The sequence below is a fragment of the Adiantum capillus-veneris genome, chromosome 26, assembly GCF_014529385.1.
Source record: "Adiantum capillus-veneris isolate H3 chromosome 26, ASM1452938v2, whole genome shotgun sequence".
NCBI lineage: Eukaryota > Viridiplantae > Streptophyta > Polypodiopsida > Polypodiales > Pteridaceae > Adiantum > Adiantum capillus-veneris.
The window spans coordinates 107,572,960-107,600,014 of record NC_140956.1 but is presented as its reverse complement, the minus strand read 5'-3'; positions in this window follow the sequence as shown (position 1 = coordinate 107,600,014).

Genomic DNA, 27,055 nt, shown 5'->3' with positions numbered 1-27,055 from the left:
ATCTACATGATTTATTGAGTGCATGTGAAAGATTTCATCTCAATTGGGTGGGAAAATTGGATTTTAAGCAGACTCTAGCATTTTTGACTGAAAAAAGGTTAGAATAGCTAAGTTTGAGGTCTTTTGACATTCAAACACAAATCTAAACACACCAGTGAGCTCAGCACATCAAGGAAAAGTTGTGGGCCAAGTTGGGTTAGATTCTAATGCAAAAGACATCCTACATGTGGGATGTCCAATGCATGATGAAAAGCCCAAAATTATAATTGAGACATACCAGGCTCTCATATAGCCTTAGACAAACCTTCAAGTCAAGTTTGGTCCAATTTGGAGTTGATTTGACTAGTGAATTCATCAGAACGGACATTAGGCTTCTGAAACAGATTTCTAATCAGTTGACCAGCTTATAGGTGTCCAAACCAAAAAGTAAGAACAACTGTGAGCTCAGCACATCAAGGGAAGTCTACATTGCAAATTTTAGCTAAAACAAAGCAAAAAGATATCCTACGCGTAGGATGTCTACAGGGTCATTTTAGGACAATATTAAATTGTGGACATACCAGGAGGTTCTAATTGACTTAAAGGTTCCAAAATTTCTTTCAGAAGTGAAATTGGACTTTGCTTGACCTAATTATGGAGCAAAGACGAGAATTAAGACGTTACCTCTAGACTGACAAACACTTGGGTGGTGTACAACTCAAGATTAGTGGACCTAATCAAGAACATCAAAAGTGTATAGAGTACAATAGTGGTTGGGATTAACCCTCCAGTTATACCAATCATTACTAAGACCACCTCTAGTGGTTAATTGCTTTGATTCGATTACCGTAATTAAACACTTGTGTACAGGTATATTCAGCAGCAAGGCAAGAAGTTGTGCAGAAACTGATCCCTTGCCAGGTGAGTGGTTGGATTTGTGATAAATAGCATTGCTAAGTTTGATGAATTTAAGATCAGGAAGACACATTCCAAGAGACCAAAAAGTGGCAGCTGATCAAGGTAGCTTAGTATCCACTGAGGAGTGTGTAACTCAGGCAAGGCTAGATCCATTAGCCCCAATCATTGAGGAAGGTAGTGATACTGACACTTCATCAGACAAATCCTTCTTCATGATGGGTAGTCAACCACCAGGAGGCTTCTCCGATGAAGGGCCAATGCTTGGAGGAAGCACCTCCCAAAACCCTTTGAACAAGGCCAAGTTCACTATAATCTTCTTAGAAGGAACAAACTCTCGGGGAGCCCTAGTTTATTCTGACTATCAGGGACGTAAGTGTATTTGTATAGAGGAACGGCCTTCTTAGAGACTGGAGATAATTCAAGTCTATGATGATAGAGATAGATTCCGAGATGGAAAGGGGAACCACTATCTGATAGTTAGCAACCCTGAGGATTACAATAGGTATGGAGATAATGTGGCAAAAGGAAAAATGGTCTCAGAAACTCAAGAGCCTCCTCCTAAAATTGATCGACCTGGAGCTCTTTTTATGTATGATAAAAAAAACAACCAGAGTCTCTACCTATAATGAGAATGTGGGAATTTACAAGCATGAGAGTGAGGGAGTAGTCTCTTATTTTCGATGCAAAGAACCCTACCCAAATGAATTAAGCGATGACAAGGTTCTTTACTTGTTCTCTTATGAAATTGCTATGGGGAAGGATATCATTTTTGTTGACAGGTACATGCGAGAATACAAACAAATTTTGCCAGAGGAGGTAGATAAGGCAACAGTTCCAAAAATATCAACATATACCCCCGAAGAAGTACCAAGGTCCACCTATACCCCTACCAAGTCAACAAATCCATTTTCAAAAGAGTACGACGCAACATCACATTCTAATTGGCAGCAGACTTTCAACTATCAGAACCAGCAAGCAACCCATCCATCATTGCAGGCATGGCTTCAACAAAATGCAACATCCGAACATGACCAAAACAGAGGTGATTATCCAGCCACACGAGGGGTAAGAAATTTACAAGAACCACCACTCCATTCACAGTATCAAGGCGAGAGTAAGCCAAAAACTCAAGAGTCGGCAGAGCCCGGAAGACAACGCATAGAACGAGATCAAAGAGAACGAGTTCAGAGAGATGAACCACCTCTTGCAAGAACCGTTAGAAATTATAGCTTAGGAGCACCTCTGGGAGAGGAACCCTCCCACTACCGAAGGCCAGAGGAGGTATATCAAGTAGGACGAGGAGAACGAATGATGAGATTTGTAGACCATCGTAGAATTAGACCTTCTCAGGTGCAAAAATGGGTAAACAAGAAATACACGGGAAACAGAGATCCTAGGGATCATGTAGCAGCCTTCGTGCGTGTAATTAGAGCTGAAGAAGTTTTGGGTTTCCCTACTCAATTTGCAGGGTTTAGACTTACCCTAGAAGAGGATTCCGCCACTTGGTTTGATTCTGTGGAGCATAGAGATTTTGAGTCTATGGAGGAGGTTTTTGACGAGTTTATTGAGGAATTCTCACAAAGGGGGATAGCTCATAATACACTCTCACAAATCCATAAATTCAAACAGAAAGAAGGGGAATCTATGCAAAAGGCAGCCCTACGACTAAGAGATATGTGAAGTTCTGACCTGTGGAAGAACTGCCAACCCAGTCCAGACTTATGCTTATATTTATTCAAGGACTGAGAAACGCTGATCTCCAAAAGGACTTACATATGAAGAGGATTACAACGTTAAATGAGTGAACTAAGGAATCTCTTTACCTTGTAGACAATTGTGCAGTCTACAAGGAGGGTGAATTCAAGGATCTTGATGATGATTCATCCTCACAACAAAGCAAGTACGCTAAGACAGCACCGAAAGGAGAAGTAGTTGTAAGCAAGGAGAAGCTAGTGGAAGAAGTGCTAAAAAAAATTAATATGTATGCCAAGCCTCAGGCTAAGCAACCGAAGTGGTGTGCAATTGAACAAAAATGGACAAACCATGTGACGGAAGAATGTTATTATAACAAGGGATATGTGAGAGAGAGACCATATGCTCCCCAAGCTCAGGTAGCATCTCCTCAAATCCCATCGATGCCTAGGTATCAAGCAGGTAACCTATCAGGACCTGTAGGAGTTAAAAGACCACAACCAGTATTGGGGCAACAACCACCCCTACCAAGAGACTGATCGGCATAAGATACGCACCAACAGTAAACGAAATAGAGGAAAAGGCTTTGGTACCTATGCATGCATATTACGAAGATGCCAATGGATATGCAGCAAATCCTGTCTATTATCCACCGGAAGAATCTAAGACGCAAGAACCTTGGAGCATGATTGGAAGTACAAGACCACCAGCAGCTGCCCAGGCTGCGGGAGAAGGAAGATACAGCTTGGATGAACGAACACTGTTGTTCATAGCCAACGGAGGCATGGGCGGCCAGAGGCATGCTTACCAACAAAGAGGAGCTCAAGGAGCACCTCAACAGCCTAAGGGACCCTGCTACAAGTGTGGCGGAGATCATTGGCTAAGGGACTGTCCTCATGATGAAATCATTAGAGTCAACGCGTATTGCACCAAGTGTGGAATTACTCACTTGATTCCAGATTGCCCTAAGAACCAGAGCAAAGGAGCAAAAAATACTTTGAACATGCTGGTTGCAGTGCCATCCAGTGGGGGGTCAGAAAAAGAAACAGATACCTATTCAAGCAGTCACACGGGCACAAGCTCAAAGAAGGACAAAAGAACCCATAGTTGAAGAGCCAAAGACCAATGCCCCTAGTGCAGAAATGAAAAATCAAAGAAGCACTTGGAAAGCTAGAAAGGCTCGTATGAAAGCCAGGAGGGAAGGAGAGAAAACGGTTCTATCCAAGGAGTTAAAACACACAAAGGATAGATTGGAGCGGTTAGAGGATCTAACTAGTTTAAGTTCACACAATGCTACAACCATAGGGCCCAAGGAAATAGTGGAACCCATGTCATGCCAAGGGTAGGAGTAGACGGGCACGGCCCGGGCAATGTGCCGGACACACATGCAGTAAAGGGGTCTATATATGGAAGAGAGCCAGGGGCCTATATATAGGATGGTTGGGAGGTTATTCGCATGTTTGTCTACCCGCTAGTTTTACATTGGTATCAGAGCTCAAGGGAGAAGGGGAAGGAAGAAGAAGGGGGCATGGAGGCCATGGATCTTTGATCTCTCTCTCTCTCTCTCTCTCTCTCTCTCTCTCTCTCTCTCTCTCTCTCTCTCTCTCTCTCTCTCTCTCTCTCTCTCTCTCTCTCTCTTTGGGGTTCATGGAAGCTTGCCCTCCTTTCGGCAAAGAAGGAGCATGGCAGAGTTTTTTCATGGATGCATGGCGAGATTTCATGCTACAAGGACGGCATGGCTTTTCTCTCTCTCGTGATCGGGGTTCTAGACACCGCCATGGCCGTAGGAATCGACGTTCTACAGAACCGAAGTCGGGAAGCTTGGCAGGATCGGCTGCTAGCACGCACAAAGGGAAGCATGTCGACCTACTCAAAACTCGCAAAGACGGGACTCATCGGGTGCACCCCAGCATGCTATGCACATCCCGTCCCTGCTGCGAGCCCCAACAAAGCCCGTGCAGGCTAGCGCAAAGGGATTTTTTTCCTGCAGAGTCACCTGCGTCGCCGCCATGGAGTTTTTCTTCATAGTTTGGATTTAGTGGGTGCCCTAAATTAGGGCACCCCCTCTTGATAGGGGCACGGACCCGCGGCTCTTGTGGATTGCATGTCAAGGCATGCAACCATGCATGCACGTAGGGCAACCATGCATGCACGTAGGGCATGGCATGCTTGGCATGCAACCAAGACCATGCCATAGTTCTGCAAGGACAGAAAATTCTGGAGTTTTTTCCACTGAAGCAAGCTTCTCACTTTACCGCCGATTGTTTAGTAAGCGACGGAACCAACATGGTACGACCATGTCGGCACACGGATATGTAGGTACGGCTATTCACGGGATCGAGCTTTCCAAGGGAGCTTTCATCACCGAATCAGTTACGATTGCACCTTAAATAAGGATTATGCTTGTGGAAAGCGGTGCCACTTTGCAAGAAAAAGCAATGCGAGCAAGGCTTCAGGACGGCAGTCAAAATGTTTGGCTTGGCCGACTAAGAGCAGGATCCTTGAACGGCTATGATGCCTTCATGGATTTTCGCCATGATTCCAGGTATTTTTGTTTATGTGTCGACATTACTTTTTGCATTCTTTATACAATCATCTACACTTTGTTTGGTTTTGTGAATGCCGACTGGTGCAATGGTTTCCGCCAAGAGATAGGTAGAATTTATCAAGCAAGGCTTGAATGATTCTACTGCAACGCTCTTGTTCAAGGTGCGCAGAACTCAGCAGGGCCGAAGGACGGTATTGTGTAACACCACTGGAGCATTGAAGTTGCTCACAAGATTCCAAATTGGTTGTGAATTGGGCAAGGCCCTTGACAGCATGAAGTGGAGTACTTATTTCACATGTGCTTTGTAACTCTCGTATACAATGGAATGAATAATCACAGCTATCATTCATAATGCCAAGCAGGTACAAGATGCATCACTTGCACGTGTTTTACTGTTTTTCCATTACGTTTATAATTTGGCACGGTCAATTTTTTATGCATGCTTGACAAGGTCGACTCTTTTTGCTATGTCATCGGTCGCTAATAGCATTTATTGGCAAAGAGGCCAGACATAGTTATATGAAGCATGGCTTCTCCTGAGTACCTTGATGGAGCACGCTCATCACAGGTTACTTTTTGCTTCAAAGGCAGGGCCAAGGGCCAGCTTTTCAGCATCTCAAGGTGACAGGCATGGAATATTACTGGATTTGTTGAGGGCAGCAAGTTGCTCGGCATGGCCGACTCCTTGTCACTGTTTCTACAAGCCAACATAGGATGCTTGTCACACACTACTGGTTAATTTCACTTGAAATTGCTCGACAAGGTCGATTCTTTTTATCATGCTATTTGTAGCCACATCAATTGGCTATTAGCACTACCCAATTTAGGTGAAGCAAGGCTTCTATTTATGCATCTTGCATAATGACTCACCACGTTTGGCATATGCTATGAGCATACAAACTTGGGAAGGCTTTGGCAAATGGTTTGTAGATTATTTCATTCCGTATATGACGGATGTATATGATACAAGAGGGCGACTATCCATATGTGACAACTCTTTCTCACACGGCCGATTTGGCTATGAGCCACCTTTACGTGGGCTTTCCCTTTGGAATCTCATAACAACGGGTTGCAGCAACAACTACCAGGTTAGCCAAGTTTAAGTTTTTCTTGTTTTTTTTTTCCATGTTTACACTTTACTTGGCAATTACTGTCATTGTGCAAAGCAAAGTGCTTTGGCAATTTTACATGAAGCACGACTTCTCCCTTGTGCCGAGATACTGCCATTGATTTGGAATCAAGGGCTTTGGCACACAAGTTTGGGGAACTGGCAAAATAGGGAATGTCAGCTCACAGAATCCCTACCAATTTATTATGTGCAAGGCACTTATGGTTTTGGTTCTCACGCTTGAGACCGTTATAGTAGCCAAGGGCTTACGTTTTTGCATGCAAGGCATGCTAAGCAGGTGGCATGGATTCCACCCCTTTATGCATTATGCTTCCGCTATCACACTCGCAAATCTGTCAAGGACAGACTAAGTGATGGATTGTTGAACCTGATGGTTGATTGCTATCAACACCCAACAGCACTAAAAGGAACCTAAATCTAGGACTTATTTCACAGGCAAAGTGCCAATGCTAAGTCATTTTCATACAATTACAACCCTGCAAGCCAGGTAGATCAAGATGTGGTTGTGTTTTTCTGTTATATCTCTCAATGAGAGAGTCATAGCCGAAACTTGTTGCATGCTTATAGGATACGCTGCACGTTAGGCATAAGATCCACACAAGCATGGCAATCAACTATACACGTCATAGTCGTTCAAGGCAAGTTCCGCAACCCAGCATGCTCTTGTTCTCTCTCGTTCTCTCTCTTTAAGGGAATAATGAAAATCTTCTACGAAGCTTTTGATACGTGTTTTGCTCGTGAGTCATCCTGAGCCAAGGTGCTCTAACTCTCAGCTAGCACGTGGCTAAGATGCTACTCAAATTAGTCTTCATCGGTTCGTCCATTGAACACTAATTTGCACAAGGGCTATGAGCCACACAGGCTAAGAGCCATTGTCAGGCCAAGGGTAAGACCCAATTATTAGCATTCTTTGGGTGATTGTTTTCAAGAGTGAACAGATCTACCCAGGGAAGTATACATCGACGTTAATGGACAAGCAAGGGTCTTGTCATTCGGGATGTTTACAGTGTCATTTTTGCACTATATGTTTTCAGTGCGACACTCAAGTTGAGTTTTTGATAAATCTTCAACTCACAGCAGCTGATCTCTACAAGGAAGTATAGATGCAACAATCAGTTGAGACAGCATGGTTGTCCACAAGAACTAGGCAGTTCACTTGTGTGGATTTCTTGCTCTCTCTATAGCACTACGGAGTGTCTATGGACATATTGTTTGGGGTACGACCCGGAGGGTGACTGCTAAATCACCCCATAGGCATTAAGGATCACAGTTTGATCTCTCCCAGTTAAACTTTCAAGGAAAGAATTCCGCAATCTACCACACGGTAGCGCACAAATTCAACTTTTCGAGTTGAGTCCAATATTTATGTACACAGTTAACTATGTTGGTTACCGTTGCCTGCTAGTTGAGCAGTTTCTACAGAGAGTCTTACCAAGGGGTTCGACTACGTAGATGTTAACCAAAGGGGTTGGATTGCGCAGGCAACACCCACGGTACGCTTGAATGTTTCAAAGCCATGCCAAGGGCATGTTGGAACAGACTATTTTGGACCGTAGCATCCACTATACCTTATGTTGTTACGAACCTAGCTGTAGGCTTCGATTTGGCACATGTTGTCACATGGGATACAACATGGTCTAGGAACTCAAGGAGTTCAGTTTAGCCAGTGTGGAGCATGATAATGAGGGTCCCTCTCACTCTTGTCGCGGAGTGTTTGCAGTTACCTCCACACACAAGTACCAGCTCGTACTTGATGGATGTCGCTTTTCTTGATATCCTTGTTTGAGACATATTCCACATGTGGAGAATGTGAGTCTCTTGGACTGACACTGGTGCCAAATTTTTACCAATGTGTCGCGACGAAGTCCCTAGGTGCTCGTCGCATCCATTGGTTCGACCATTTTACGCACACAGTATCAAGAGCAATTTCAGTGGCCAGAAATTGTCGGGTACTAAGTACAAACTTGTTACGATTACAAGTGCTGTGAAACCACCTTAACGGAGGGTCGTTTCTACATATAGCTAAGTATGCTATGTACATGAGAATGTCTCATGGTTGGTACCTAGAGGTGACTGGGTTGTCACATTTTGTTATGGTCCAACTTTTGTTGCAAAATATGCTATATTCATGAGAAAGTCTCATGGTTGGTACCTAGGTGTGATCGGGTTGTCACATTCTATTATGGTCCAAATTTGTTGCAAGACTTTCACGTACGTACCGTGGAAAGTCTCGTCATGGAATTGCGGTTTGGATATGTTTGTGTTAAATGCATGCACACTCGGTGTTATGGGCCCTAGTGTTTAACACAAATTTATTCGGAGCGGCATGCGAATTCATGGACATTATTGTTTCTGCAATTTTTTGCACTGCCAGTGCAATCTCTCTTGCAGATTAGTATGAGTTTACACCCTGCCATACAAGGTGATGGCTGAGTATGGGTGTTCGTGATTGGCTGCTTGAAACTCCAATCTGCTTTCAACCTAGTTGGTTGTCTCCATTCCATATCGAGTATATGGCAATGATTGAGTCATAGTTTGTCGTCAGTCGTGGGTGACTGTCTGTCAGTGGTTGGGGGAAATCACCTCACTCGTACTGTTGCTATTCATCCCGCGTAGGATGGGCAGCTTACAAGCATTCTATTTAGTACTAAAGGATATGCAAAGTGCATACGTTAGTAAAGCACGCTAAAGGATATGCTAAGTGGATACGTTAGCAAGAAGTGAAACAACTAGATCGGTTACCTTTCTGGTTTGGAGTTTGCTTCATATGATGAAAGGCACGTTACGGTTAGTTCTAGTCTCTGCCTGTTATTCTCAAGTTATCAACCTTAATCATCAGTTTGGATGAGGTTGACTATTGGCAAGAAACCACCGCAAGTCAAGGACTTGGTTGCTGCTGATGAGTATGTAACCATAGTACTTTCATGGAAAGATGAGCCGAGGTTATATTACACATTCCAGTACCTTCAGAAAATCTGAAACCTGGGTATGCATTTAAACACCTCTTAGTTGTGATAACTCGTTTAGCATTCTCAAGTGAGTTCTACATGGAGCCTTCACGCTCTTTTGATTATGAGTCGGTTAACCACGACGGTTGCACAGGGACAACAATGTAGAAAATCAAGATGTTACTCTTGATTTCATTGAACCTCCCAATGACCCGGGTTCCGCTTCAACGAACCGTTGGATCCATGAGGGATGCCACGGTGGAAAACATTAGTGTTCTTATGAAGATACCACCACTTGTGTTTTCGAGGACAAAAACGCTTCTCCAAGGGGGGAGTAATGTCATGCCAAGGGTAGGACTAAACGAGCACGACCCGGGAAATGTGCCGGACACACATGCAGTAAAGGGGTCTATATATGGAAGAGGGCCAGGGGCCTATATATAGGATGGTTGGGAGGTTATTCGCATGTCTGTCTACCCGCTGGTCTTACAACCCAAAAGTGTAGGATCGGGAGGATCAGTACTGGGAGAAAAAGTAAATTAGCAGCTTGACGCACTTTTAAAAGCATACGAAGCCAGACTTAAAAACAACCAAAACCACGAGCAACAATGGGTGACTTATCCATATGTGGAACTAGAAAAACAAAGGTTGGAAATGTATCGGAAGATGATTGAAATAGCCCAATCCTTGATAGAAAACCCACCTGGTAAACCGGCAAGTTGGCACGAGGTGCCAGCTCCAACCCCTATTACACCAACTCTAGAGAAACAAGCAGACATAAAGGAGGGACTCACGACTACCTCAGAGTCTAAGCGGGAACCTATCATAGTTTCAAATACAACAGATGAGACAATTGATGGGTTCCAACCTAAAACATTAGCAGGGATGGGTAAAGAATGTGACAGTCTAGATGACTTGTGGAAGCAAATCCGGGAAGCAAATGAAGCTAACAGGGAAAACCACCAACTAAATCGCGCTAAGAAGGAGAAAAATGAGATCTTACCTCCCATTGAAGAATTTGAGGCAAGATCACAAATGAACTTTGATATGCATTCACAAGAGGGGGACCAGGTGTCAATTAGCTCGGGGCACATCCAACCAGACTCGCTAAAAAATCTACCCTCTTACTTAGGGGAGTATGAAGCTAAGTCTGAAGTGAGGGCAATCCCATCTCAAAGACTTTCTCCCAACAGAATGATGGATTCCCAAGGTTTGATTGAGTTATTGTCCACACCTGTGGCATGCACAATCGTTCGCCGAACTCCTGAGGTTACGACCAAACATGTGGACCACCGTACGCAAATGCTTAGAAAAATTTGGAGTAAAAGACCATACCTGGAGGATTCAAGAAGGGATCAAAGAATTGGACAAGCCTCAATTGAACACTAGGCCTGTACCTTTAAACAAGGTTGGAGAATATTGCGATGGAGAAGATGGAAATACCACACTACCAGTAGAATTCCAGGGAGTAGTATCCAAGACTATTCTCGACAGTGGAACGGGAGTCGCTATCGCCACCAAAGAAATCTAGAAAAAATGGGGAATACCGGCTTAGAGAGCAACCAGAATGAAATTACAACTGGCAGATGGGTTCATGGAAAAGCCTCTAGAACTTTTAGAAAAAGTAAATGTCACCTCTTGCGGAATCGAGTATGATCATACATTTGCAATAGTTGATTTTGACAAAAAGAACAATTACGAAATCATCTTGGGAAGACCATTCATGAGACAATTAAAGATGGTACAGGATTGGGGTTATTACCACATATACCTCAAGCGTGGAGAGACCACGACCAAAATATACCTAAAAGACCATAGTTACAAGGATGTGAACCAAACACCAGTGGAAGAGTTTGATTCGGCTACATTGGCAGGGTCCGAACTCCCAGCATGGTTAGGAAGAGCTATGGATGTGCGGAGCTTCACATTGCAAGATCTTGAAAAGAGAGGAATGCATCTTAGAAAGAGCTATGGAAGACAAGGATTATATTCCAGAACCTTTTTTCGAAGATGCATTAGAACCTATGGAATGGGAACACATACTAGCAACATTGGATGTCTGTGCCATTACAGATAGCCCAACAACAAAATTTTGCGATAAGGACGGCTATGATGTGCTACCCTATTACATGGTAAACATTGTACCAGTAGGAGATGAAAATGTAAACTCACCAGAACAAGAAGAGTTTTATAACTCCTCTGAGCATCTGGAAGTAAGTAACGATGCAGATAACGAGTGTTCAGACAACTCAAGTGAGCGTGGGGAGACAACCGCAGATATCAAGTTTTATGATTTTGCAAATCAACACCCTAGATGCCAGGAACGCTACAGGAAAAAAAGAGCAGAAAACAAGATTAGAGAAAACCTGATGCCCAGGATAAAAGATAAAAATCACTATCTAATGCTAGTCAAGGCAGAGGATTGTGTGAAAGACAAAATATCAGGGAGATTCTAAAGAGTTCGAAGGGAAAGGACACATGAGGAAATAAAACAAGCACGGAAAAGTAAAACGGAAACAAATTTAAGAAATATAAACAATCAAAATGGAAAAAGACAAAAGATCCAGAGTAGACCAAAATGGAGCGTAAAAAGAAATACCAAGAACTTAAACGAACGTTACGAGAGGTATGGACTACTGAGGTAGAAAGTGATGGTAAGGAGGATTCAGAAAAAGAGAATATGAATGTACCATCCCACTATCAAAAATTCACTATCCAAGACAGAAAAATCATAATGACACCACCAATAAGGGAAAGAATAAACCAAAAATCTTACGATGGGCCAGAAAATGCAAAATGAATTGACATCGCTGAGCCAGGTGAAGAGCCTCAGCCTCTGTCTATATAGAAACTGATTTAGGTCCTGAGGAAGAAGAAATGCTAACGGAGCTTCTCAAGAAGGATAAAGATGTGTTTGCATGGTCTTACAAAGACCTCAACAAAGTTGATCCATTGATATGCCAACATACAATTCCGTTAAAATCAGATGCCAAACCAAGCAAACAGCGTCCTTACACCTATAATGACACATTCGCTAAATGAATCAAAGAAGAGATTGACAAGCTGATGGGTGCTGAATTCATCTATGAAATCGAGCATACAGATTGGGTGTCACCCATTATGGTTGTTCCCAAAAAGAACGAAAAGTTGTGTGTGAGTGTGTGTGTGTGTGTGTGTGTGAACCTCAAAAAGGTAAACACAGCAACAATACGGGATAATTATCCCTTGCCAATCACAGAACATGTGCTTGAGAGGGTAGCAGGAAAACAGGCCTATCATTTATGGATGGGTTTCCGGGGTACAACCAATTGGCATTTGTAATAGAGGATCAACACAAAACAGCATTTGCAAGGGAATAGGGAATATATGCGTATATGCCTTTTGGCTTAACCAATGCCCCAACCACCTTCCAAAGGTTAATGACTCATGCATTGAAAGAATACCTAAGAATATTCTTAGAAATATATATGGATGATCTCTGTGTCCACTCTCTTATTCAAAAAGAACACATTGACCATTTACAAAGGTTTTGAGAAGTGCAGAACATATCAAATCTGTCTCAACCCGGAAAAGTGCATTTTTATGGTAAGGCAAAGGCCGCATCTTAGGACATATTGTCTCAAGAAATGGCATAACCACTGACCTATACAAAATTCGAGTCATAGCAGACTTGCCCAGGCTGACTAATGCCAAACAAGTACAATCTTTCATGGGACACTGCGGATATTAATGAAGATTCATATATACGTATGCGGTCATTGCACAACCACTATATTGCTTATTAGTCAGTTTTGACTGGACTGAGGAGTGTGAAACTTCATTCCAAAGGCTTAAGTAAAACCTTTGTATCAGCACCTGTACTTAAAGCACCAGATTGGGAAAAGATATTCCATGTTCACATTGATGTCTCTGCATATGCAATTGGGAGTATTTTAGCTCAGCCTGGAGACGGAACAATGGATTTCCCAGTTTGTTATGCGAACCGACAGCTAAATAGTGCAGAAAAGAACTACACCACCGCTGAAAGAGAGGGATTAGGAATGATATATGCTCTAAAGAAATTTCGGCATTATCTGCTTGCAAACAAGTTTGTATTCTTCACAGATCATCAAGCTCTTCTGTATCTAGTAAATAAACCATGCAATACTAGGAGAATTGTACGCTGGTTTATTCTATTTCTAGAGTTTGACTTCACAGTGGTAGTAAAAAAAGGTAAAACTCATCTACGAGCGGATCATCTTTTAAGACAGCAAAACGGGGAAGCTCCTGAAGGAGTAGATGATGACATACCTGACGCTTATCTTTTCAATATTGAAATGATACCCAAAGGGTATCAAGAAATTGTTAGCATTCTTTCCTTTTAAAGGTAGATTTGATAACAAGGAAGACGGATCCAAACAACAAACATTTTGACAAACAAAAAACTTTCAGTTGATTGCAGGACGACTGTACCATCTAGGCTCGGACCAAATTCTACGATTATGTATAAATCCAGAGGAATTCGAGTGTTATCTTGATTGAAGCACACATCCAAGACTGTGCATTTCATTGTTCAACAATGAAAACACACCAAAGATTGAAACACTTAGGAGTTTATTGGCCAACTATGTATGCTGACACACATGCCTATGTTAACAATTGTACTATATGCAGTGCCAAACGACCAGTAGATCATGCAACATTGTTTCAGGTAACCATTGCACCTGCATGGAGTCAATATATCATTGATTTCTTAACAACAAGAACATTTCCTGAAAACATAACAAAAGCACGACAAAGGGCTATAGAGTTGGAAGCTCGAGACTTTAATTTAATTGAAAATCAACTCTACAAACGAGGAAAGGACAATCAACTTAGAATCTGTGCAAGTGAAAGTGAATACCTATTGATTCCAGAACATACACATGGAGGAATAAGTGGCGGCCATTTTTCAGGCGATAAGACAGCAAATATTGTCTTAACCGCAAGGATATGGTGGCCTACATTGCACATGGATGCTGAAGAATTTGTAAAGCGTTGTGATGCATGTCAGTGCACTAAAGTGCTGATAAAGAGAGATGAGATGCCACTACGGCCAATGATGGGAGCACGAGCATTTGCAAAATAGGGAATTGATTTTGTGGGACCTATTTCACCCCCTGCGTATCGCACCCATACCCAAGATATCATTGTGGCTACGGACTATCTCACAAAATGGGTTGAAGTCAAAGCGACACAAAAAGCAGATGCAAGGACCACTGCACAATTTTTGTATGAGAATGTCGTTGTACGGTACGGATTACCAATAGAAATTGTCAGTGATCGAGGAACACATTTTCTTAATGAAGTCATTGAATACCTGCTAGAGGAATTCATAGTCATACATAAAAAATCTGCTCCATATCATCCACAAGCAAATGGACAAGCCGAGGCCACAAATAAAACCCTATGCACTGTTTTGACTAAAATTGTATCAGAATCAAGGGCAAACTAGGATCAACAATTATACTCAACACTATGGGCATACAAGGTAGCTTATAAAACATTGATTGGAACAACACCGTACAACCTGGTGTTTGGTTTAAACGCTATATTGCCCATAGAGGTTTTAATTCCAACTCCACGAGTGGCGAAACGCTTAGAATGGACAGGCCATGAACTCTCTTTAAGAATAGATGATCTTGAAAAGCTAGATGAACTTCGACTGAGAGATGTAGCTTCGATGTATGCTCAGAAGAGAAGACAAAAGGAGTTTTTTGACAAGCATGTGCGCACGAAAGAGTTTAAAACAGGTGATTATGTACTTGTTTACACTTTGAAGCAACATGCCAAAAATCTTAAAAAGCGAGGGATGGGACCCTTTGTGATTAGTGACTTATCACAAAGCGGAGCCGTCAAACTTGCGACATTGGAAGGTAAAGAAATGCCAAATTGGATTAGTGGGTGTCGGTTAAAAAAGTATCATTTACCACTAACACAGGATATGCTTCAACAAATCCATCATGAAAAACAACGGACAAAGGAGAATCAGGGGGTAAGAGAAGAAGCACAAGCAAAAGCAAAAGAACGCATAGCAAAAAGAAGGCTTCTACGACAACAACAACAAATTGGATCACCATTACGAATAAATGCTATTCGATTAACGAGTGTTGATGAAGACACAGTGGATCCAATAATCGCAGTCAAAGTGGGTAGCAACCAAGTTGAATCGACGGCGTTGCTTGATTCAGGAGCTCAAGAAAATCTGATTTCTTGCAAATTATATAAACAACTCAAGGCCTGAAGAACAACTCCATCCTACTCAACAAGCGCTGGAAACCAGTACATCACATTCATTAAGCATGTTGGGCTGGACGATATTGCATGTACAAATACATCAATATGTTTATCCCCACAAGTTTTATGTGGTTGAGGATGCGAGCACACTACATCCAATGTTGTTGGGACAACCATGGCAGAAAGAGTATAATGTGCAGATAGATTGGAGTTCGAATATGGTCAAAATTCAACAAGCACAAGAACACCAGGTGGTAGACTTTGCTCATACAACCATGAAGAACCCAATAATGGTGCCACAATCGCTTGATAAAGAGCAAAAAAGATGGGTGCCACTTAATCAACAAAAGACACCTACGAAGGATAAACAGGACACCGCCCACCACATTCAATCAAAAAATGAGATACCACAGGCAACAAGGAATAGATTAAGGTCAGCAATAAGCAAACAAAAGATATAGGTATGGAAGGATGGAAGTGCACGAGCCTACAAACCACAATGCAGTAGCAGACAACCTCAACACAACAATGTTAAACAAACACCGAACAGGGTCATAAAACAGATGTGGATACCGAAAAACATGCTCAATAGCCAACTACATGAGATACGCATTTGGATCCCCAAAGTGATGCTACAAGAACTCCCTTCAGTACAAGCAAAACCAGCAGCAAGAAACACACTAAATCCAACTTCGGCAAACCGATCTGTGTGGGTGGCAATCAAAAGAACAGCACTAACAACCAAAAAAGAGGTCATAAACCGACAAAAGCCTCCAAAAAAAATCTACAAATGGCAAGCAAAAGAGAAAAATATTATGGCCACATCGGACACGACACTTCTATCCAAGGAGACCACAACGGCCATATCTACAGTAGCGGCAAACCAGGGCACCTTCGCAAAGAAGACGATCAAACAACAAGCGGCAGAATTACAACTTTTAATTGCAAAAAAAATCTGCCAACCAAACCAAGAACAAATAAGAAACCTCGACGTTGAATGCCAATAAGCATCTTGCTTATTCCCTCCTCTCGCACAACATTAATTTTAGCATGCATTGACCGAGTATGTCCTTTTAATTTGTACTAACCTAAGTACATATGTCCTTTTACATCATTAATCTACAGATATATGAGGCCAAACGCCAAATTGAGGCCTATAAGTCTATGTATATATGTAAAAATAGCCATTTTTTGGGCAAAATATTGGTAAAACGAGAAATCCGACCATAAAAATTACATGTGAGTGTACATAGTGTACCAAAGTGAATTTTTTGATTTATTTTGATTTTTGGGGTTTTTTCGGGTTGATTTTGCTCTTTTCCTTTTAATTTTACTAATTATTGGCAGAAAAACTTCAAAAATACAAAAAGCAGGTGAAATGTGAAGGTAATGAAAAACAAAAAGATGGGGATGATCAGTGACTATAAGACAACCCAAGGTACAGTGTGGGTGAAATTATGAGAATGAAGCGGGAGGCGTGTTGTGGCCAGATTTTGACCGAATCGTCAAAATTCTCAGAAACTGAGCAAACAGAGTCCAAATGGGGAACTTTTCGAGTCTAAACCGCGTTTCGCAAAAACATAGGAGCACATGTGAAATTTCATGAAAAATGGTTCGGGGACCCCCATTATAAGATTTTTTCACCCCACTTAGAACTCATTTCTACTATTTCACTTGTGAGAGAGAGCTCTAGCCACCTAGAGCGCACAGGACTTCCAACAGCAGCTGATACGCCGCGCACAATCATCCGACGGCCACCAGATATGAGAGGTAGACTCAGCACCTTATACTCTTCGTGTATATTTGATGTTTTGTCGCCAAGACTAGCATAGAACTCCAACGGGGTTTGCAGGGTAGAGACCTGTGAGCATAGGTAACCACCTAACGGCTAGCCCAATACCAACAAGACTTCATAGGGGGTTTACCCTAGCCTAGGAGGCCAATTTTGGATGCCCAAAGGAGGCAAGAAAGCAACGGAAAAAACCTTGACATCTCAAGCCTTGCAAGAGGCCACAAAGAGGAAAATCCGGCAAAAGTGACCCGAATAATACCAAAACTCATGGGTAGGAGCTTCTCGACGAGCTCTCCAAGGCTACATGGGCCACATGGCCAAAAGGCGACCCAAAGTAGGCCTAAGCTTCAAAAACGGCATCGAAAACGCAAAGCGTCACTTGGCTCTCAAAGCCAAGCGAGACGTCCGTTTGCCACCAAACTTCACGAGCGGCTTACCAAGGCCTTCAACAACCAAGTCCTATGGTGTTAGACCACTACAAATCATCAGAGGCATGCAAACGTAATCATGGGCGCTTTCAAAGCGACAAATCGCCAAATGAAGCTCAAGTGAAGCCAAAACCAACAAGAATCACATGGCAAGGTTCCCCAAGGGTTCATGAGGCTATGTTGGTCATCATCTAGAAATTTCATCGCGGAACAGCGCTCCAAGAGTCAGAAATCAACTTTGAGGCTCCGAAAGCCAAGAAGGGAGTTTCTAACTAACCATTTGATTTTTTAATTGAAATAAAGCACAAAGGGACTTAGGGAGGTCATATGCATATAATAGGACTTGCTACAAAAAAAATACACAGGAGACATCCTACACGTAGGATGTCTCAAGGCCACTTTTGGACACCCAACTCATCATTCAACCATACACACAACCTCTACATGTCAATTACATCTAATCCCTCAGGTTTCACTCCATTTGGACCAGGTTTGACCTCTTATGCATCAAAAAACACAAAGTCAAAGCATAGAGGCAAGAAATGGTCATAGACCTATCAAAAATGATCCAAATCAAGTGAAACTTGAATCACACACTCTTAATAACATGTCAAAGCTAACTGTGAGGTCACATCTACAAAAACAGCAAAAAGACATCCCACGCGTAGTATGTCTCCAAGCTTGGAATGGCCTCCATATGGATTTTTTGATCTTCATACATCTTTATCACATTCATACAAGCCCACCCACCAAGTTTCCAGCCAAACAAATCACTTTTTGGCCTCATAGCACCATAGATGGACTTTTTAGATTCCCAAACACCAGAAATGGTCTTCCTACCCTCAAAACTTATCCAAATTCAAATCTAAAACCATGGTGATGTTCCACAGGCTATGCCCTGTCATACTTACAAGTTTCATGCAATTCTGAGCAAAAAGACATCCTACGCGTAGTATGTCTCCAGAGTCATATTGACCTACTGAGCAAAGTTTGACATCATAAATGGGATCAACATGCTACAATAAGCCTACATATCAATTTTCAAGTCATTTGGATAACATTTGCTCATCATTATAGGACATCCTACTCATTTGTACACCAAAAGCCTAAAATAGTCCAAAATTTCACTTTTTGGTGTCTAAATCAAATCCAAGCACATAGCTATGATGCACAAGTCATAAGCTATCATTATGACAAGTTTCAAGTCATTCTAAGGAAAAAGACATCCTACGCGTAGGATGTCCTCAGGCTTATTTTGAAGCACAATTCCTACTGTTTTCGTTTGCACGACATCCTTAGTCCCGCTTGAGCTCATGTTTCAATTTTTAAATCAATTGGATAGTTAAAACTCAATTTATCAACTAATCTGTAAACAACGCTAATTTTGGACTACTCAATGAAACAGGATCCATGGCAGCCGCTAAGTCGCCAGCAAAGAAGAAAAGAATGACCAACAAGGATTACCTGGATGAGGTGGAGCCATTTATAATACCAACAGGAACCATAAATCCCACTACCACTTGGTTACAAAGCAACTTACTGGAAGCAAACGACCTCAGAATATACAAAGGCATGTTCAAAGACCCAGAAGGCAATGCCATAGAGCTGCCAATGATACCACAAGAACTCAATGAGTTCACGAGAAAGCCAGACATAGTGTCTATCTTGGAAAAGTTAGACTTACACAATTATTTTGAGGCTTTGCCAGCAAGAATTGACATTCAGAGAGTCTGGGAATTCGTCACCACATTTAAGAAGAATGGCATATCCAAGGTGACAGATCTGCAAGGAAAGAACAAAGTGATTGTAATCACGCCAAGGGTGGTTGCAAGTGCCTTGAACCTCTCTAATGCAGGAGACAGTGTCAACAAGAGGCGAGAAGAGGTGAAGGTATACAGGGAAACCAAGAAGAACTACACCTTCGAGGATATTGTAGATCCACTAGTGGCAACCATGTGCCAACTTTACAACCAATATTTCCACATCTACACCAAGAGGCCTTCAAAGGACACTGTGCCACCTGCAGCAATTGGAACAACATTCACATGGGCAATGAAGACAAGCAGCCCAGGAGAGATAGATTATGTGGCATACCTGCAAGACCACATTGTGAGGATGGGGACCAAGAATCCTACATATATTGCGGTAGGGGAGATGCTCACAAAGGTGATATATGAAGCTCTATATGCTAGGGGCCAGTGGCCTCTTCCTCCATCACAGAATGAGTGGTTGAAGCTGACAGAAGACAAGGAAGAGGAGCAATCCATAGCTCCCAGGGTAACCACCAAACTGAAGAGAAGGCTAGAGATAGTAGAGAAGAGCCAACTCAACCAAAGAAAGGAAAGAAAGCTACTATTCAAATGCCACAAAAAGAGACCAAATCCTAGAAGGCTGCTCGGCTAGAGAGGTTGATGGAGAGTTTCAAAGCCCAACGAATGCTTAAAGGAGATCTAAACGAATTATGGAAGCCCTCACTTGAGGCCATGTCAGGATCTTCTCGGAGGACTAATAGGGATCGCTTCGAAGATTACATAAAGAATTTTGAGATCCTAGATGCAGCGGTCGAGAATATTCCAGTCATACCTTTTACCGAAGAAGAGGTTGATGATGTGAGGCGGCAGCTGCTAGAAGAGGAGGAAGGTGAAGAGCGAGAAAGGAAAACAAAAGCTGATCGAGACTTCAAAAAGAAGCCATCAACCCCACCATCAAGCCGCGAGTCAAGTTCTGCACCATCACCACCTCCTTCTAGTCCTCCTCAACCTCGACAAACTGAGGAGTTGAGTAAATCTGAGAAGCAACAAGACTCCAAGAAAGAGGAGAACCAAGAGAAAGAGCAAAAGGCAGAAATTGAACCAAAGGCTGAGAAGCAAGATCCTGAGGCAAAAAATTATGGGATATTTTGGATCTGCTAGCTGCTAGATACACCCGAGAGGAGGCAGCTCAGACGGCATTTCAATTATCAACACCTAAACCAGAAAAATCCACACTAAGCTCTCGTTTGTTGGAGCTAAAGGAGAATGCAACAGATACCATGGATTTACAACCACAAGCGGAAGACTGGGAAGAAGTGATACAGAGACTGCAAGGATTGAGAGCCAAATCAATGGCATAAGAAATGGAGTATGAAGGGCTGAGGTTGAGTGATGAAAAGGTGAAAGCTGAAGTGGAAACACTTCAGAAGAAAAACCAGAAGCAGATGCATAGCCAAGCACAGATGCAAGCTAAAATAGAAGCAGCACTGCAGAAATGTCAAGAGTTAGAAAGCCAAAACCGGGAAATCAATCAGAAGCTACTAAAATCTGAAGAAGAATATCAAAAAATCAGCAGTTCTCTTTCTGAAGCCGATAAGGAAAGGGATGAGCTAACCACAATGGCTATCAACACAAAATAACCATTGTCCTGCAAGCTCAATACAATGAGCAATCAATGCACATCAAACTACACTCAACATTCATGCATAAGCTCTGCAAACCTATGTCCAACAAATGCTCACAAAGAGTACCGCACGTGACCATACATGTCATCCACAACCAACCTCTACACTTGCTCACAAGATCTACTGCTCACCACATAAGCATACATAGAGCATTACCCGCTCAAAGACCATGTATGCAAGCCACAACACTGCAGAAGAACCACTCAACTGCAACTGGCAACACCAGTGGGAGTACTAGACTCAACCTGTACCTGGGAGTCAAACCCGATCTTGTAACATCTACAAATGCTCACAATCGAGCAAATCAAACCAATCCAACTCATATGTGCCTGCTACCTGCAGTGTGCACGGGTAAGTTGTCTGCAGCAAAGAAACAACAGAGCCCAAAACTGTCCTGAAAAATAGTCTCTGTGTTTTTAATTTCAAGCCCACCTGCACTCTGAATCAGAAAATTATTCTTTCTATGAAGTCGTAGAGCTTGAAGCCAGCTCCGTTTTGAACCAAAAAGTTTTGGAATCAGAGCTCTGTAGCTCAAGTTATGAGCAAAACAGTGGACTGCTATTAAACTGCCAAAGACTAAACGACTTTCTTCTGTGCTTCTTTGAGCTCATAGAAAGGCTCAAACTCACTTCCCACCTCGATGCATGAGCTGAATGCATCAATCTCACAATGCATCCATGTCTATGGAAGCTCCAAGCTCCAATCTGTCGCCAATGTAGCCGTTGCAAAGCTTGCCGAGAAGAGGAAAAATGTTGTACACAATGGGCTGATCTGTAGAGGAACTGTGGACTGATCTGTGAGCACTAGGAAGCTCCTGAGAGCTCTCCTGCAAGCCTCTGCATGGCTGCCCACAAGCCTCCTCTATTTCTTTGCTCAGATCTGTGACCTCTCCGCCATAGACAACGAGTTCATCGCGAAGCCGTCTATCTACGCTCTCACACCTGTCGCTCTGATACCAATTGAAGGGGATCGGAGAGCACCACAAACGGAGAGTGAGAGAGAGAAGGAGACACACGACACACAGATATGGGTGGGGAGACTCAAAGAGTGAGCAGCCCCCTATACACGTATGCTATGTATAAGGTATACAAGTCAGTGGGCGCCCAGACTCTGGGCGGCCGAGCAAGGCATAGGCGCCTATACCCCAACAGACCTCAGCTTTTGCCCTCTACCAAGGATGCAGACATGGAAGGAGCATGGATTGCTAAAGAGAAGCCACCCCACGTCGCTTAACTACCCGAAGCTTCCAGGCTTGAAGGCAGGCGAGAGAATGAGTGAGCCATACATGGTGAAAACCCTAATGGGCGCCATTAAATTGTTCACTGGCTCGCCTGACCTCTCTTGCATTATGCTCAGGAAGATATGTAAAACAATTCTGGTAGTCTTTGAGGTCTTCAAACCTGGACAAGCCACAGATAGCATATTCTTCTTCCAGGATACTTATAGACGTCCTTATGAACTATCTGGTCAACCTTCCCATGAGGTGATACATGCCCTCTACCAAAGAATAATGTTCTTGCCCTCATACCATCTCCATGCCTTTGAAGAAACCTTCTACACCGGCTTCTTCACCATCGACACATATAGATTCGGCCCTACATTAGTGGCCCAGCATGCACGGTATGAGTCTGTTTTGAAGATGCGCGATAGCCTTCACTGAAGTAGCAGCTCTACTGTTATGTTGGGGACGACATGAACTAGGAGGGGGAGAGTGTTAGCTGAAGACTGGCGGCTACACTCAACTGAAGACTGGCGGAATGAGAAAAGAAAGAAATCCTATGTAGTCATTCTTTGATTAAGAAAACCTGTAATTTCATTGTAAATACTTGGGGCTTGCATAAGTTTCCAATTTTGTACATTATTTTTGCCATTAGACTGAGTAGGATTTTACTTTGGAACATGAAGTTTTGTATTTGGAAGGTATATATACCAAATTTTGACCTTAATGAAAAAAAAAACCCCTTTGTTCATTTTTTATGAAGTGTCTGTGAAAAGCGTATTCTGTGTGCGAGAGAGAGTGAAAGTATATCTTGACGCTACGCGCACACTGGTGGTCAGAATCGAGTGCGGAGAAGTGCACCGTGTTGCCTCTGAAGAGAGCTACGCGCCAACACCTACATTGCGCGTGTACGACCCGGCTTCACGAAATTGACCTGCGAGCTATTTCTAGTGATTCGATAAGCATACGGTGTCTGTTTTCGCATTTCAGCATATCCAAGCGTTCGTATTGAGTAGAGCTACACATTAGGCACCTTTGTTTTCAGAAACGACGACCTACAAAAACTTGTCAGACATCCTACGTGATTTCGCACTGGGTGTTTTTGGGTAGGGTTTTGGGTCATGGACCTTAGGGAGAGTGGCCTATTGGTGTTAATAGGATATCCCTTAAGTTTCGTAGCGTTTCGAGAACGTTTGATGGGTATTTGGCTCTTGGAAGCGTTGTAGGAAATCTCCTCCTGTGCACTTTTGTAAGCTGTAACTTAGACATTGGGTAGAGACCTCTGTAGGAAGTAGTCAATAGTCGGTCGAGTGTAGGTTAAGACCCTATGCTTGCTTCCACGCGCCTGGGGATCAAGCTTCGTCCTTAGCTCACAATTCTTGTTAGGTGAGTTCTCGTTGTGCTGATGTCCATCGCGGCGTAACCGCCAACAAAGGTTCTTCATCCTCCAAGCGTGATTCGGACCCTGCTGAAGGTGCCGCGGGAAGCGTATGCAAGTGCAAGTGCGAGAGTAGAGAGAGAGAGAGAGAGAGAGAGAGAGAGAGAGAGAGAGAGAGAGAGAGAGAGAGAGAGAGAGAGAGAGAGAGAGAGAGAGAGACCTGCTTTGGGTGGAGCGCACAGCAACGTTATCCTGTTTTGCAGCTCCTTATTCTATTGTATTAAAGAATAAGTGTATACGTGGTTAAGTTAGTAGATGGGTTAGTAGTAGGTGGGATGTCCGACCAGTTGGCCTGAATCCCAACAAACTCCCACTTGAAGGCCAAGGCAGCCCAAGTGACCTGGTATATACAACCATGAAGCAATCTAGTGGCTTCAACCTATACCCATCAACTCACTGCAATGTTAAACCACTCCAAAGCTAAGCCTTTTGTCAAAGCATCTGTTGGGTTGTCGTCAGTGTATACCTTGACCAAATCAATGAGCTTTTTGGCCAAGAAATCTCTCACGAGATGATACTTGACTTCAATATGTTTCGATTTGGAGTGAAACACGGGATTCCTTGCTAATGCAAGAGCACTCTGACTATCACAATATATCACTGGAGTCTCATCAATGCCAAGATTTCTGACCAAGCGAGATAACCATGCATCCTCTTTACTTGCATCCGACAATGCAACGTACTCTACTTCCGTAGTGGAAGACGACGTACAATCTTGAAGACATGACCTCCAAGATACTGCTACTCCAGCAAATATGAAGACATAGCCAGATGTCGATCTCCTATTGTCAACACAACCCGCATAGTCTGCATCCGCATAACCCACGATGGATGTATCACTGTTCCGGAAGCGTAAACACCTACCGACCTGTAAGATTTCCAGTTTCTGAAACCTTAAAAATTGTACAAAGCTTGTAAAATTAACTTGAAAACCATTGTTGAATGATTCAATCATGGCTGATATTGGTATTTTTGGAATCATAACCAGAGCTTTACTATGGTTAGTAATTTTCAAAATCAGAATCCGATAAAATCTGGAAAAGTTACGAGCCCTGAAAGGTTACACTAGGAATTCAATTAGTTAATAAAAATTGGATGGTTTCAGTAATTATTATTAACAAAGCATTTCTTATCCTAAGGTTCTAGAACTAATATTCCAATTTTTATTATTAAAAATCAGTAAAATCAACCAAAATCGATTCTGGAAGCTAAGGGGACAATGTGGAGCTGTGGGAAACTTGCCAGAGACTGGACTAGCAACAATTGGCGCTACCTTGAAGCTGGGGGCCTGCTTGAGGTGTCAAAATCTGCCAGGAACAGCCCGGGGCCCAGAAAAACTATAAAAAGACCCCCTTTCCTTCATAAAAATTCAGACTCGGAGCCTTGACACACTCTCTCTCATCTAGAGAAACCGCTACGCAGAAATCACTAGAGATCAAGCTCTAGTTGATTAAATTAAATGGTAATTAGCCTAATCCTTCTTAATTAGCAAACCTAGGTTAACCTATTTTCTTAATAAATTAAAGATTAATCCTATGTATACTCAAAAAGCCTCTCTTAATTAAACATTCTTTGTTGATTGTTGCAATTAAACTTAGGGATATTAAGTTAATTAATTATTATATCATATTAGGACTGAAATTATCCATATTAATCATAAATTAATGGAAATTATATTAATTAAGTTTAAGATTAAGTTAAGATTATTATTAGAGCTGTATTAGACTGTCATTAAGCTAGGAAAATTATCTTATAATTTTTTGAGCAATTTTTCTAATTATCTTAGCAGAATTACACTGTTTTTGGAACAAATTAAAAGGGGAAAATTAGCAAATTGATTCAAAATGCTTTGAGTTATTTATTAGAGGTTAATCACATCTTAGGGAACCCATGATAATTAACCTTGGATAATTAATTTATCTAATTATCTTCGCAGAATTACACTATTTTTGGGATGAATTAAAATGGGAAAATTAGCAAATTGATTCAAAATGCTTTGAGTTATTTATTAGAGGTTAATCACATCTTATAAAACCTGTGATAATTATGTTAATCTCAGATAATTAATTTACCTAATTATCTTAGCAAAATTACATTGTTTTTTGCACAAATTAAAAGGGAAAAATTAGCAAATTGATTCAAAATGCTTTGATTTATTTATCAAAGGTTAATCACATCTTAAGAAACCTATGATAATTATGTTAACATCAGATAATTAATTTACCTAATTATCTTAGTAGAATTACATTGTTTTTGGGACAAATTAAAATTAGCAAATTAATTCAAAATGCTTTGAGTTCAGAGGTTAATTACATCTTAGCAAACCTGTGATAATTATGTTAAACTCATATAATTAATTTACCTAATTATATTAGCAGAATTACACAGTTTTTGAGACAATTTAAAAGGAAAAAATTAGCAAATTGATTCAAAATGTTTTGATTTATTTATTAGAGGTTAATCACATCTTAGAAAACCCATGATAATTATGTCAATCTTAGATAATTAATTTACCTAATTATCTTAGCAAAATTACATTGTTTTTGAAACAAATTAAAAGGGAAAAATTAGCAAAATGATTCAAAACACTTTGAGTTATTTATCAAAGGTTAATCATATCTTAAAAAACCCGTGATAATTATATTAACCTCACATAATTAATTTACCTAGTTATCTTAGAAAAATTACACTGTTTTTGGGACAAATTAAAATTAGAAAATTAGCAAATTGATTCAAAATGCTTTGAGTTATTTATCAGAGGTTAATCACATCTTACAAAATCTATGATAATTATGTTAACCTCAGATAATCAATTTACCTAATTATCTTAGTAGAATTACACTGTTTTTGGGACAAGTTAAAAGGAAAAAATTAGCAAATTGATTCTAAATGCTTTGAGTTATTTTTCTAACTCGTGATGGTTATATTAACCTCAGATATTAATTTACTTAATTATCTTAGCAAAAATTTACACTATTTTTAGGACAAATTAAAAGGTGAAAAATAGCAAATTGATTGTAAATGCTTTGAGTTATTTATCAGAGGTTAATTACATCTTAGGGAACCCATGAAAATTATGTTACCCTCAGATAAATAGTTTACCTAATTATCTCAGTAAAATTATATTATTTTTAGGGGAAAATAAAAGGGAGAAAATAGTAAATTAATCCAAAACCTTTTGATATAATTATCAGAGATAGAACTTACCTTGAGGAATCCGTGATAAATATCCCAATCTCAGATAAATATTTTAAATACTTATCTTCATTAAAA